Raw genomic sequence first — 13,658 nt, 5'->3', positions numbered from 1 at the left:
TGCGAACCTGGTTATACCAGCGGATGTACAGAGGTGCAGTGGGGATCTGGAGGCACAGGGAATCTAGGATAGATGAAACCCTCAACACCAGCAGTGGGAGTGGTGACACCAGGAGGAAAGGGGGTGTAGAAAGGGAGAACCGATCCTGGAGATCTATGTGTCACCTCCTCTCTGGGAGATGGGCAATGGGGAGGCAGGTGAGGGGAGACGCCGGGGAGTGTAAGATAAGATATGATAATTATCTATAAACTATCAAGGGACCAGGGGTGGGATCGGGGAGGGAGGGGGACGGGGAAAAAATGGGAAACCGAGCTGATTCCAGGAACCCAAGTGGAAGGTGAATTATGTGAATGACGAGTGCAACGAATGTATAAGGGTGCTTTGCTCAATTGATGTATGTACAGACTGTGATAAGAGCCTTATGAGCCCCAATAAAAAGATTTTAAAAAAAAGAAAGTATCTCAGCATGAATCAGGTGCATCTTATTCCTGCGAGGAACAGTATTGTGAAGAGGCTTGGTGTAGCAGATATAACCAATGCAACTTGTCTTTTTGGCTTTTGAACTAGTCTTAATCTCTTGATTACTGCTTCCATGAGATTGAATGGGGATCCAGGTAGGAAAAAGGCCACAACTTCAAACTTTTCTCCAATTGTCACGATATTACCTATTAATTCACTTGTTAGGATTTTGATCTTCTTTGCATTGAGTTGAAATCCATACTGAAGGCTTCAGTCCTTGATCTTCTTCAACAAATGCTTCAAGTCCTCTTCACTGTCAGCAAGCAAGGTTGTATCAGGTGCATATTGCAGCCTGCATTCATTCCTGATGCTTAATTCTTCTTCACATAATCCAGCTGTTCTTATGTGTGCTCAGCATGCAGATGGAATAAGTATGGTGAGAACATACAACCTGGACACATACTTTACCTGATGGTAAATCATGCAGTATTCCCTTGTCCTGTTGCACAAATGCCTCCTGATCCTTGTATAAACTCTGCATGAGTAAAACAAAGTGTGTTGGAATTCCTATCCTTCTCAAATTATCTATAGTTTGCTATAACCCACACAGTTGAACACTGTGGTCTAGTTTATAAAAACGCAAGCAAACAGCTTCAACTATTGTATGATATTCAGCAAATTTCTACTTGCAAGTGATATCAATGATATTACTCTATAACTTGAGCACATTTTGGGTCACCTTTCTTTTGAATGGACACCATTAAGGATCTCTTCCAGTCAGTTAGCTAAGTAGCTCTCTTCCAAATTTCCTGGCGTAAACTAGCAATTGTTTCCCAGACTTCATCAGCTGATTGAAACATTTCCCTTGATAGCCCATCAATCCCAGGAGCCTGTGTTTCACTCTTGCTTTCAATGCAGTTTGAACTTCTTTTGGTACCATTGGTTTTTCTTCGTACGCTACCTTCTGAAATGGTTGGATGTCAACTCGCTCTTGTTGGGACAGTGATTCTGTGTATTTTTTTCCATCTTCTTTAGATGTTTCCTGAATCATTTAATATTTTGTTCACAGAATTGTTCATGATTGCACTTAGAGGCTTAAATTTTTTTCTCAAACTCAGTTTTAGACATGCTAAACATTCTCTTCCTTTTTGATTTCTAACTCTAAGTCGGCCAATTTTATTGTAATCTGCGAATTTGTCTTCTGAGGCCACCCTTAAAATTCTTATATTCACCTCTTTGACTCATCCTTTTTACATTTGCTTCAGCTGCTTTATGATTAAGAGAAATTTTCAGAATTTCTTCTCCATCCACTTTGATCTTTCCTTTCTTCTTGTCTTTTTAATGACCTTTTGCTTTCTTCATGAATGATGATCTTGATGTCCTCCCATAGCTCATCAGGTCTTCTGATTTTAATGTTTAAGGCATCAAATCTCTTCCTGATATTTTCTCAAAATTCAGGTTGTATGGGCTCATAGACTTTTTTAATATTCAGCTTCTTCCTGAAATTACATGTGAGCTATTGAACATCTGTTACACACTCAGCCCCAGGCCTGGTCTTAGCTGCTCATATGGAGCATCTCCATCTTTCCTTCCCACAGGTGTAGTCAAGTTGATCCTATCATGTGTTCTTCAGTTTCATTTCGATCACTAGGACCATCTTATCCAACTACAGTTCCTTTCTCTTTGTTTCCAACCATGGCATTCCAATCACTAATAATTATTAATACATTTTGATTGCATGTTTTATCAATTTCAGACTGAATCATTTTATATAATCCTTTGAGTTCTTCATCACTAGCTTGTTATTGATTCATAAATTTGAATAATAGTTGTATTGATGGCATTTCCTTGAAGGAGAATAGATATAATCCTATCACAAATAAGATTACACTGCAGGATAAATTTTACAATGTCTTTTCGCTCAATAAATGCTACGCCATTCATCTTTATTCCTGTCATAAGTAAACCATGTGATTTTCTGATTCAAAATGGATTCTACCAGCCCTTTTCACTAATTCTTAGATAATGATTTTATGCATTCCATTACATTTTGAGGGCTTACAATTGTCTTAGATTCATACTTCATTCATTCTGAATTCCAATTATTAGCAGATTGCAGCTGATTCTTTTTACCTTGAGTCACAAGAAATTGAGGATCTCGACGGCTTTACTCCATTCACATTGCTGTGGTTAATTCTACTTTGAGAGAGCTGCTCCTCCTCAGTCACATTTCAGGTGCTCTGGGGCCCGAGAACCCATCTTCTGCCACTATCTTCAACAATGGTCTGCTTCCTTTACTTAGATCTACAGTATTTGATTGTTTTAAAGCTATACATAAGATTTCAGTGGCTACTTCCTTCTTAAGAGAATACCATTCCATCCTCTGAGTCTGTTCTTCATCTGGAATTCCACTGAAGCTTACTCACTTTGGGGGGCCCTGCTGGCGTTTGAAATACTTGTGACAAATTTCCTAGCATCACAGCAACACACAAGCTACCACCACAGTATGATAGACAGACAGACACATGGTGGACATGCATCATGTGGGACGATTGAAAATATCTTTGTTTAAGTGAACCTTAGTTCTGAAAGTAAATTTAAAGAGGCCTCCCACAGCAGATTGTCCCAATGTAATACACTCTTTGATGTCTTTTCTACTGATTTTCTATGCATTTTGTGTGGAACCAAATAGAATGAAATCCTTGACAATACCAGCATTTTTCTATATATCATAATGTTGTTTATGTAGCTACTTGTTAGAATTTTAATGGATTCACACTGGGTTGTGATCCATTCTGAAGGACGTAGTCTCTGGTCTTCATCAGCAAAGGTTTCAAGTTCCCCTTACTTCAGCACGCAATGTGGTGCTGTCCTTATGTCACAGGTTGTTAATGCGTTTCCTCCAGTCCAGCTACTCACTCTTCTTGATGTAGCCCAGCTTCTCCCACTTTTTGCTCAGCATACAGATTGAATGGATAAGGTGAAGTGTTTCAACTCTGATTCACACGTTTCCTGGTTTTAAGTCACAGAGTATCCCCTTACTCAGTCTAGCAACTTGCCTTTTGGTTTATGTACAGTTCTGTATAAACACAGTTAATTGTTCTAGAATTGTCATTCTTCACAAAGTACAATTTTTGGGATCCAAACAATCAAATTCTTTTTCATAGTCACTGAACCCTAGGTAGATGGCTTCCTGATATTCTCAGCTTCCAGCCCCCAATCCATCTAACATCAGCAATGATATCCCTTATCTTGTTACTTTTTCTGAATATGGCTTGGGATTCTGGCAGTTTCCAATGAATACTCTTTGAGTTAACGTCAGCAACATTTGCAAGTATATGATATGAATGATATTGTTCAATAATTTTCACAATCGATTTGACTATTTATATTTGGAATGGGCACAAGAATATACCTCCAGCCTCCAAATTGCTCGGCAATTCAGTTACCACTTTCAGAATGAATCTATTTATGGAAACATCTCAATAGGTATTTTGTCAATTTCTAGAGTTTTGTATTTTACCAATACTTCCAGTACAGCTTGGATTTATCCTTTATTAGTATTGGTTTTGATTATATGCTACCTCCTGAAATAATTGAATATTGATCCCCACCATTTTTCTTGCTTTTATTTTTGGTATAATGACTCTATCAGTTTCCTTTTTCTTTGACACATTTGCATCCAGTTTTTACCTATAGAATCCTTCAATGTTTAATTTGGAGCTTCATTTTTATCTTCTGTGTTTTAAGATTGTGAAATACTACCATGTTTTCATGTTTTTTAACTCCAGGTTCTTGCACATTTTATTGTACTCTGTACTTTAACTTCCTTTGCAATATTCTATATGGCTCTTTCATGTTATCATTTCTTCTAAGTGCTCTGCAGCTTTATATTCCAAAAAGCAGGTTTCAGAATATTTTCTGAAATCTATTTTTATTATTCCTGTCTTTAAAATGACTTTTGCCTTCTTTATGTATGATGTCCTTAATGCCATTCCAGAATAATTTTGGCCTTTGCTCATCAGTCTTCAGTACATTGAATCTATTCCAAGATAGAAGATGAGGTTATTGTTGAGGATGAATGCAAGGCTGCTCTTAAAATTTCCCCATTTGGTACAGTAGACTGACTATGTGATGGTCTGATTCAAATGGCAATAATAGTTCATTTATGCTAAATAACTCCTCCAGTATCAATTTGCAAATTTTATTTTTAACAATTTTCTATTTTCTTTGATTCATACTTTGTACATTCTGGCTGTCAATGCTAATGAATGCTGTATCTCTCACTGGACTTTCAATAATAGCATTTTTAGCAAAACATGGGAAGAATCTGTAGTCTAGGTGCTCATAGAAAAATATAAACTAGATTTTGAAAATAATTGTAGTTGAAAAGAAGAAAAAGTTGAGCAGTTTATAAAGTGGTTAAAGGCCTAGAAGGCTATTGCTCGCTCTTCTAATGTGTTGTTCTCATGTCCCCACCCTTAGATTCCCTCTTTCTTTTCCATTGTTTCCACCTTTGTGCTTTAACAAGACACATGCTTCTATTCTCTTTTCCTTACTTCAAACACCACACCCAGTTAAACCACAGAATTTGTCTAATTTCCGAGCTATTTTCTGACAGTAGTTTTCAACTATTTCCACAGATCATTTATATTGATATAACTAAGGCAGAAATATAGAGTGAATAGCTGGAATATTGGGACATTTTGATTTTCTCCTAAACTATCTTAACAATCTAGGGCATATGGCAATGTAAAATTAATGATATGCTATTTCAAATCCCATTGAAATCTCTCTCTCCTTCTCTGTCTCTCTATCTCTTTGTCTCTCATCTCTAGGTGGCAAAAATAGTTCACTTTGGGTTATAAACCCCACCGCTCAACAGTGCAGATCCGAGTGGTGCTGTGATCAGACATCTGGCAATGGACTTCCCTAAAGAAAGCTCTATGGAGAGGCTCTGCTCTGGGTCTCTATAAATTGGAATTGACACAATATCAGTGGATTTGGTGTATTATTTTCTCTTCCTCTCTCTCTGTATGTTTAGGTACTTGAATAGACTAATTAATGATACCTATCAGATATATTTACTAGGTGAAACTCACAGTTTAGTGTGGTGAGAGAAATAATAAACATTAAGTTACTAAGTAAATAAGTGTTATATTATAATTTAATGCTATACACATATATGTGTGACCAAAGATTGTAGGAGAGCTGGTGAGTGGTAGGTGTAGATGGATGTCATTAAACATTAAATAGGATGGGTACACCTAGACAAAAAGTAGATTTAGGTAAACACTTCAAAAGGATGGAGTTTTAATTAATCAAATTCTCAGGGAGGAAAACAGAAAATATAAACAAAAACAATAACAGAAGAATGTGTTCTACCCCAGCCCCTTGGCTAAATTTTCAGCCAAACAATAGGCAGACTTAGAAGGCAGACCTTATGTTTGGGAGGTGACCAGCTTACAGGAATCAACCATGCCAAGAAAAAGAGCAGCATTTTCTCAAGAACGAAATCCAAAAAGGTTAGAAAAAATCGAGTAATAAAAACAGGAAAAAAGAAATGTGCTAAATGACATTGTTTATTACTAAACTGATAAAATGTTCTATAAACCTCTATCTAATTAAAAATGTAGAAAAATAAAGTGAGTATATTTTGCTAACTCCATGAACAAAGCCTTGTAGGCATGAGAAACATAGGAGACGGACTTTTTCCGAAGTATGTCAGTGTCATACAGCCAATGATATAACTGACTTCTCTGAGAGAAATGAACAGTATTATAAAATTCTGAGCAGAGAACTGACAGGATTTGACAAATTTTAATTTATATTCCATTAGATTAAAGTCAAAGGGTGGAGTCAAAGTGAGATAGTAATTAATACTAAAAATGGTATCAGTAGATTTAATAATTTAAAGTAAAATCTCTGTGAAGCAAGTTCCCTGCTCAACTGAATCAATTTGAATTCACTGGAGATTTTGAACTTAAAAGAACCTTATGTTAAGTTTTTGTAAAGAATTCATCAGTTCCCTAGAGATAGTCATATTTTAGTTTATGCTCAAAGCACGTTCAACCCTCCCCAATTCCAATAAAATGGAAGTTAGTATAAATAAACCACAAGTAATCAAAAAAGCAGAAGTTAGAGCACAGAAATTCCAGGAAACCAGAAAAAGCCAAGTTCCATCTGAGATAAATACAGATATTTATATCTATATCACCTTTGTCTATGTATACTTCTATATATTTAGATGAGATCTGAAAATAGATACATTTTTTAATGTTCTGAAGATCATTTTGCAATTGCAGTGGTCTTCAACATTTACGGTTTTCAGTGTGTGTATGTGTGTGGGTGAAAGAGAGAACATAATAGATGGATTAACGTAAAAATCACCAACTGATCTTTTTGGTCATCCACCTATGTTTATTTTACTTTTCTTCCTTTAAAAAAATAGCATCTAGGGTAATCCTGAAAAATGAATAATATTAGAAAGTACTTGACATAAGTCAGTAAGTGAAAAAGAAAAACAGTGATATACTATAGTAGAATTAACCCATTCAACTCAAGCATCAAAATTAATAAATAACCAAAAGGAACTAATTATTGTAAGGGCAAGGTATGAAAATAAAAAATGTAAGGGCAAGGTATGAAAGTAAATAGGCCAAACATAGCAACAAAGAAAATATTCTGCATCTTATTTTGGTAAGTAGCAAGTGGGATCTGAAAAGCTTTTTTTTTTTTAACATTTTATTAGGGACTCATGCAACTCTTATCACAATCCATACATATACATACATCAATTGTATAAAGCTCATCTGTAGTGAAAAGCTTTTTGAGAGACCATCTAAAGTGCAATTATTGGTCTAGCTACATCCAAAGTAAAGAGCAGTGTTCTAAAACAATTAAAGGATATGTAAGAGTACAATTAGTTCAACAAACTAATGGACTATGTGAATATCAGCCTCCACCACCCTGAGACCGGAAGTAGACAGTGTCTGATTACCACTTCCCACCATTCTGAAAGGGATCGCCTTAGGATAATCTGGATAGAAGGGAGTGCAATGTGAAACAAAATTCAAAATCATGAAAAGGCTAGGTTCACTGATCAGATATTGGTGGAACCCCCAACACCTTTAATAACTCAGTTTTTGGCTAAGGAGTAGGCACTCTGTAAAATAACACCAGGAGGGCATGCCGTCCTTAGAATCATCAATCATGAGACCAAGAAGGTAGCATTTGCCCAAGGAAAAAGTTCAGAAGGCAGCACGGGATAGGAAAGAAGGACGCATGAAAATAGGAAGCACATAGTGGAAGTACAATGAGTCATGTTACCTTGTGAGGCTACCAGTCAGTAGCAAGAAACCCAATGTGTCTAAATTGTTAAATGGAACGCTGACTTTGTCTTTTAAACTTTACCTACATTGCAACTGAAGTTGAAAACAACAAAACAAAACAAAAAAGGGTTTGTTCCAATTTACCAGAATAGTGACATCTGGACTACACTTAATGCTCACCTCCTGCTTTCAAAGGTTGTCATGAAAATTGTTAAAGATTCCAGTCATCTTTATAGAATTATCAATCCCTTCTCCTGTTAGTTCAATATTTTACTTTTACCCCAGCTAGTTGTAAGTTGTTACTCTGATTTTAGTTGAATAGTTGCACATCAGTAATTAGGAAATCTCACCTATGTCAGGATAATATACAAAGGAAATAGGTACAGATAAGAACTCTTAGAAATTAATTGTGAAATAGATACAAAAATGTTTACATTGTTTGCTAGTTTTTGCTAAGGTCATGTTCCTTAGAATCATATTAAACGCCATTCTTGTCTTTGATACTTTTGCTGACTCATTCTAGTATATTTGTATTTATGGTGTTTCCATCCTTTTAATTCCCTAGACTATTTTAAAATGTTGAGGCTAATTACTCGACAAGAGGAAATTTAACAGGCAACAATGAAGGAACTATTAAAAGTATCTTAGCTAACTTTCCATTTTCTATGCATACATCAGGTATTAACACCGTTGTTATGTTGTGTTGAAGAAAAGAGAATATATATTTATTTTTCTTCTTTTTAAATCCAAACAAATTCTAAACACAAAGATTGAATATTCATGGCGAAGGGATACAACCATGACACACACTTTTCCTGATTTTTCACCATGTTCTGTTCACACAAATGCTTCTTGACCCATAGGTTGTACCTGCACACAAATGAAGTCTTCTGAGATTCCCGTTGTTCTCAAGGTTATACATAATCTGTTATGATCCACGCAGTTGAATGCCATCGCAGAGTCAATATAAAACAAAGTAAACATTGTTCTGGGAATCTCTGCTTTCAGCCAAGCGCCATCTGATATTAGTAATGCTATTTCTTGTTCCATCTCCTCTTCTGAATCTGGCGCTAATTCTTGGAAGCTTCCTCTCATTGTACCACTGTGGTTAGATGATATTTAGAAAAAGTTTACTTGCATGGGATATCAGTGATGCTGTTTATAATTTGTGCACTCTTTGGGGTCACCTTGCTTTGGATTGGGTACAAAGCTGGAACTCTTCCAGTTAGCTGGCCAAGTAGCTGTCTTCCAATTTTTTAAATTAATAAATCATTTTATTAGGCTTCAATTTTTTTTGACACAGATGAATGAGTACTTCTATTGCTTCATCAGCTCATTGAAGCATCTTAATTGATATTCCATTAATTCCTGGAGACTCGTTTTCAAGTAAGCTTTAAAGTGAAGCTTTGCTTTCTTCCTTCCATACTACATGTATTTAATCATATGCTACCTCTTAAAATTGTTCAATGATGACTAATTCTTTATGATATGGTTACTCTTTATCTTCTTTCCATCTTCCTTTGATATGCTGTGTGTTCTTCCTTTTTGATTTTCTTTATATCTTTTCACATTGTATTATATTTTACTTTGTCTTCTGGAACTGCCTTTTGGGATTTTATGTTCAACTATTTGACTTCTCTATGTCTTGTATTTGGCTTAGCTATTTTATTAGTAGCAGCAAGTTTCAGAGTCTGGCTTGGCATTCAATGTGATCCTTTCTTTATTTATTGTCTTTTGAAGATCTTTGTTTTCTTCATATGTCATGTTCTTTCTGTAATCCTGCAGGTTATCAGGTCTTCTGTCATTAGAGTTCAAAGTGTTAAATCTGTTCTTGAGATACTCCCAAATTCAAATGGGATCCACTCAATGCTGTATTTTGGTTCTCCTAACTTCTTTTAAGTTTCTTTAGATTCAAAACAAAAAAAGGGGCGGGGTGAAGTCTTTAGATTCATCCTGAATGTACATATGAGCAATTTGGGGGTTTGTTCCACTGTTGGCCCTGATCTTGTTTTACCTGCTGATATTAAGCTTTTTCATTGTCTTTTTGCACAGATGTGATCAATTTGATTTCTATGTATTCTGTCTGGAGAAGTTAAGGTGCATAGTCATGTTCTGGGTTGTTGAAAATACAAAGTGTTGGCGAGGAAGGCATCGTGGGTCTTTCAATCTCCAGTTTCTCTTTTATTACCAAGGATATCTTTGCCAACTACTGCTTCTTTTATATTTGTTTCTAACTTTTGCATTCCAATTTTCAATAATTACCAATGTATCTTGATTGCATATGTGATTATCTTCAGACTGAAGGCATTCGTAATTTTTTAAAATTTCTTCATCATTATCTTTAGTGGGTAATGGCAGGGTACAATTATGTAAATAAGAAGTGCATGTGGCCCACAGTAAGGACAGGGCAGCTTGCTAACAAGTAAATAGGACACATGATATTTCTGGGATTGGGACTCAAACATGTAGATTGGTCAGTTTTTACACCCACTTGGTTTAAAATAGGCCATTGTAGAAGTGATAAGGGGGATTTCACTACCAACAAGAGAGTCAAGAGTAGAGGAAATCCTTTGGACTTATGATCCCTGTGGTGAACATCCTTGATCCATGCACAGAATTTCAGCAATCTGGGGACAGAGCGCTATGACACTGGAGACCGCAATAGATAGAAAGAAGTAGTAGCAGCAACAGAGGCAGCAAAGGCAGCAAAACCAGGACACCAGCAGGAGATGATGCCATGGCCTTTCGGGTCTTTGGAGGTAGAATCAGTGGCTTCATGCAGGAGCTTTACTGATGAAGTGAGGTGACATTGAGTGCTTATTGGGTACTTCAAAGAACTCTGTAGCACTTGCCTGAGCAGGGTGACCAGATTGTAGATGTGGCTGAGAAAAGCTGCCTTTATAAAAGAACTTCAACTGTACCCTGAATGTTCTTAATTTGGCATTGTAACCTCTTGGTTCCCTAATAAACCACATAATTATAAATATTGCATCTAAATTTTCTGTGGCCATTTCAATTAATTATTGAAGTTAGTGGAGAAGTTCAAAGGGCTGTGGGAAAATCAGTTGTGTCATAATTGGTGAAAGAATGGGAGGCTGAAGACATAAGTTCAGAGGCTGCAGGAATGTCTGACTTCTTACCAGAATTAGTCCTGGGTGGTTGATGCTGATGATGGTGATTCTTTCCCCCTGGGCAAGATACAGGAGGTCAGATGTTATCCCTTTGCTAGTCTTACATATGTTAATTTTATTAACTATATATTGTTTGCAATAATATGAGTCAATTCTAATAACCAGCTAAAATATATGTAGTAAAGCAGTCCATAAATCCATGTAATATCCAAGAAGACATATATGATGTTAAAAATTATTTAAATGTAATATAAATAATTTATTTAAACATATATTCACTTTGTCTTTTTGATTTTTCATTATTACCATCTGAAGAACTTACATATTAGAATTACAACTGTTTACATTTTTCTTTATCTTATGATTGTTTACCAATAATATTTCATGCATACATGTGTGATGAGAACTGATCAGTCATTACTATTAAAATGGCAATTCTTTCTTCCAAATTGTAAATACAGAAGGGCTTAAAATCAAACTTCAAAACATTAAATCTCCACCGTTTTTCTCTCTAAAGTGTACATATCTATATAGAGGTGACAGAGTGCTGTCACTCTCCTCTATTAAGGCTAACTGAATTATCGAATACATGTCATGCACTTAAAGTGATGGTATATTTTGAGAAATATGGGAGAGTTGAAATTAAGCAATGGTTTATAACATCTTCTTTTCTTGTGAGAGTCCAGAGTCATTCGTAAAATGAAAACAAAACAGAGATATAACATTATGTCTGTTCACTTAAATTTTCAACTGTATGGACTTTGGGCCTCCACTAAAATCTCACCCAAGTAGAAGAATAGTTTGTTCTAATAATGTAGCACTATATGGTACTCACCTTCCCCACATGATCACTGAAGACAAAATGGGAGCATCTGGGATCTTAATGGCTTTGACTCAAACATGCAGCCATCGATCGGATAAACAACAAAGCCTACTTGGAAGAAACACACCAGCCTGTGTGACCAGAAGATGTTGATGGGAATAGGAATCAAAAGTTCAGAAACAGTATGGATTGTGATAAGAGTTGTATGAGTCCCTAATAAAATGTTTTTTTTTAAAAGTTCAGAAACAAATGGATGTGAAGGAATGTGGACAAAGTGGAGACACAACCCCACCTGAAAGACAATTTGACAGGCCCTCACATAAGTGTCGCTGGAGGAGTTGGGGGGGAAAGGAGGAAGTCAGGCTGTGGCATAGCACTGATTAAACTCATAACTCTCTTTTGGTTCTTTAATATTTCCTTCCCTTATTATTATGCCTTATATACCACCTCATTAATACTGTTATACCTAGATATGTTCAAGTGTAAATGTAAACTTAAGAGTGTCTATGTAGGAATGCCAGAATAGACGATCATACAGAAATAGCAACGGGAGTAATGATTCCCTGAGGATACAGGAAGACAGGGAGGGGTGTTATAACTGAGAGCAATGATGACTGTAGTACTCAACTCAAGGGAAGTGAATAACAGGATTGTAGGTGAAATATATATAGTTATTGTTAATAATAATATATAACTAATGGCAAGGGTGGAAAGATGGGGGAGAGAGGGGATAAAGAGGAGCTGATATCAACGAGTACAAGGAGAAAGAAATTGTTTTGAAGCTGTAACAATTGTACAATTATATTTGAAGTATTTGAGTTATGGAATGTTAAGCATCTGTAAGAACTCCCAATAAAATGATGAATTAATAATAAAATAAAATTTCATCTGTATCTATTTGTAGTTATAATTAAAAACTGTAGGATTATGCCTAATTAAAATATAATTTTAAAAACATGATTTATTAATAATATAGCATTATGTCTGACCGCTTTTTATTTTTAACAAAATAAATTAAAAGCAAGCAATTTGTTATACAAGTTGGCTTAAGAATTAGTGTGTACAAATATATTTAATATGTATCATTTCAGTTTTATCATCATTTGTCTATCGTTTTGTGGTACAGTGGTGGCTAACATGTTAAGATGGGAAGCAATGTGATCAAGACAAGCCTAATCCCCAAAGTTGAACAGGTTGCATTGGAGCTCCCAGACTAAGAATGAAATGGTACATTTCTGAGGGATTAGTCACTGAAAAACTTATGAATATCAATTTATTAACAACCTGTAGTATGGACATGACACAACTTTGCTGAAAATGAAGAGGACTTGAAGCTTTTGCTCATGAAAATGAGACTGCAGTCTTCAATATGGATTGAATTCAATGTAAAGAAAACAAAAATCCTCACCACTGGACATATAGACAATATTATGATAAATGAAGAAAAGTTTGAAGTTGACAAGGATGTCATTTTGCTTGAATTCTCAATCTATTCTCATTAAAGCATCAGTCAAGAGCTCAAACGATGGATTTCATTAAGTAGATACACTGCCAAAGATGATGAGAAAGGATGTTACTTTGAGGAGTAAGGTGTGCCTTGGCCAAGCCACGGTATTTTCAGTCACCTTATATGTATGTGAAGGAAGACCAAAGAAGAGTTGAAATGCATTAGGATCTGAAAGTTAGTGAAGAACATTGAAAGTACCATGGATGGCCAAAAGAACAAAGAAATTTGTCTTGAAGGAAGTGTAGACAGACACTCTTTAGAAGTAAGGATAGTGAGACTTAGTCATGTGTACTTTGAACATAAACGTGAGAAGATTTTGCATCTAAACAAACGTGAGAAAATAAGACAAATCCCTTTTTTTGTAAAGTTAATGGTTTATATGAGTGGATGCATTGAATCTCAAGTCA

This window comes from Tenrec ecaudatus, chromosome 6 (genome assembly GCF_050624435.1).
Source record: "Tenrec ecaudatus isolate mTenEca1 chromosome 6, mTenEca1.hap1, whole genome shotgun sequence".
Taxonomy (NCBI): Eukaryota; Metazoa; Chordata; class Mammalia; order Afrosoricida; family Tenrecidae; genus Tenrec; species Tenrec ecaudatus.
This window is presented reverse-complemented; position numbering follows the sequence as displayed.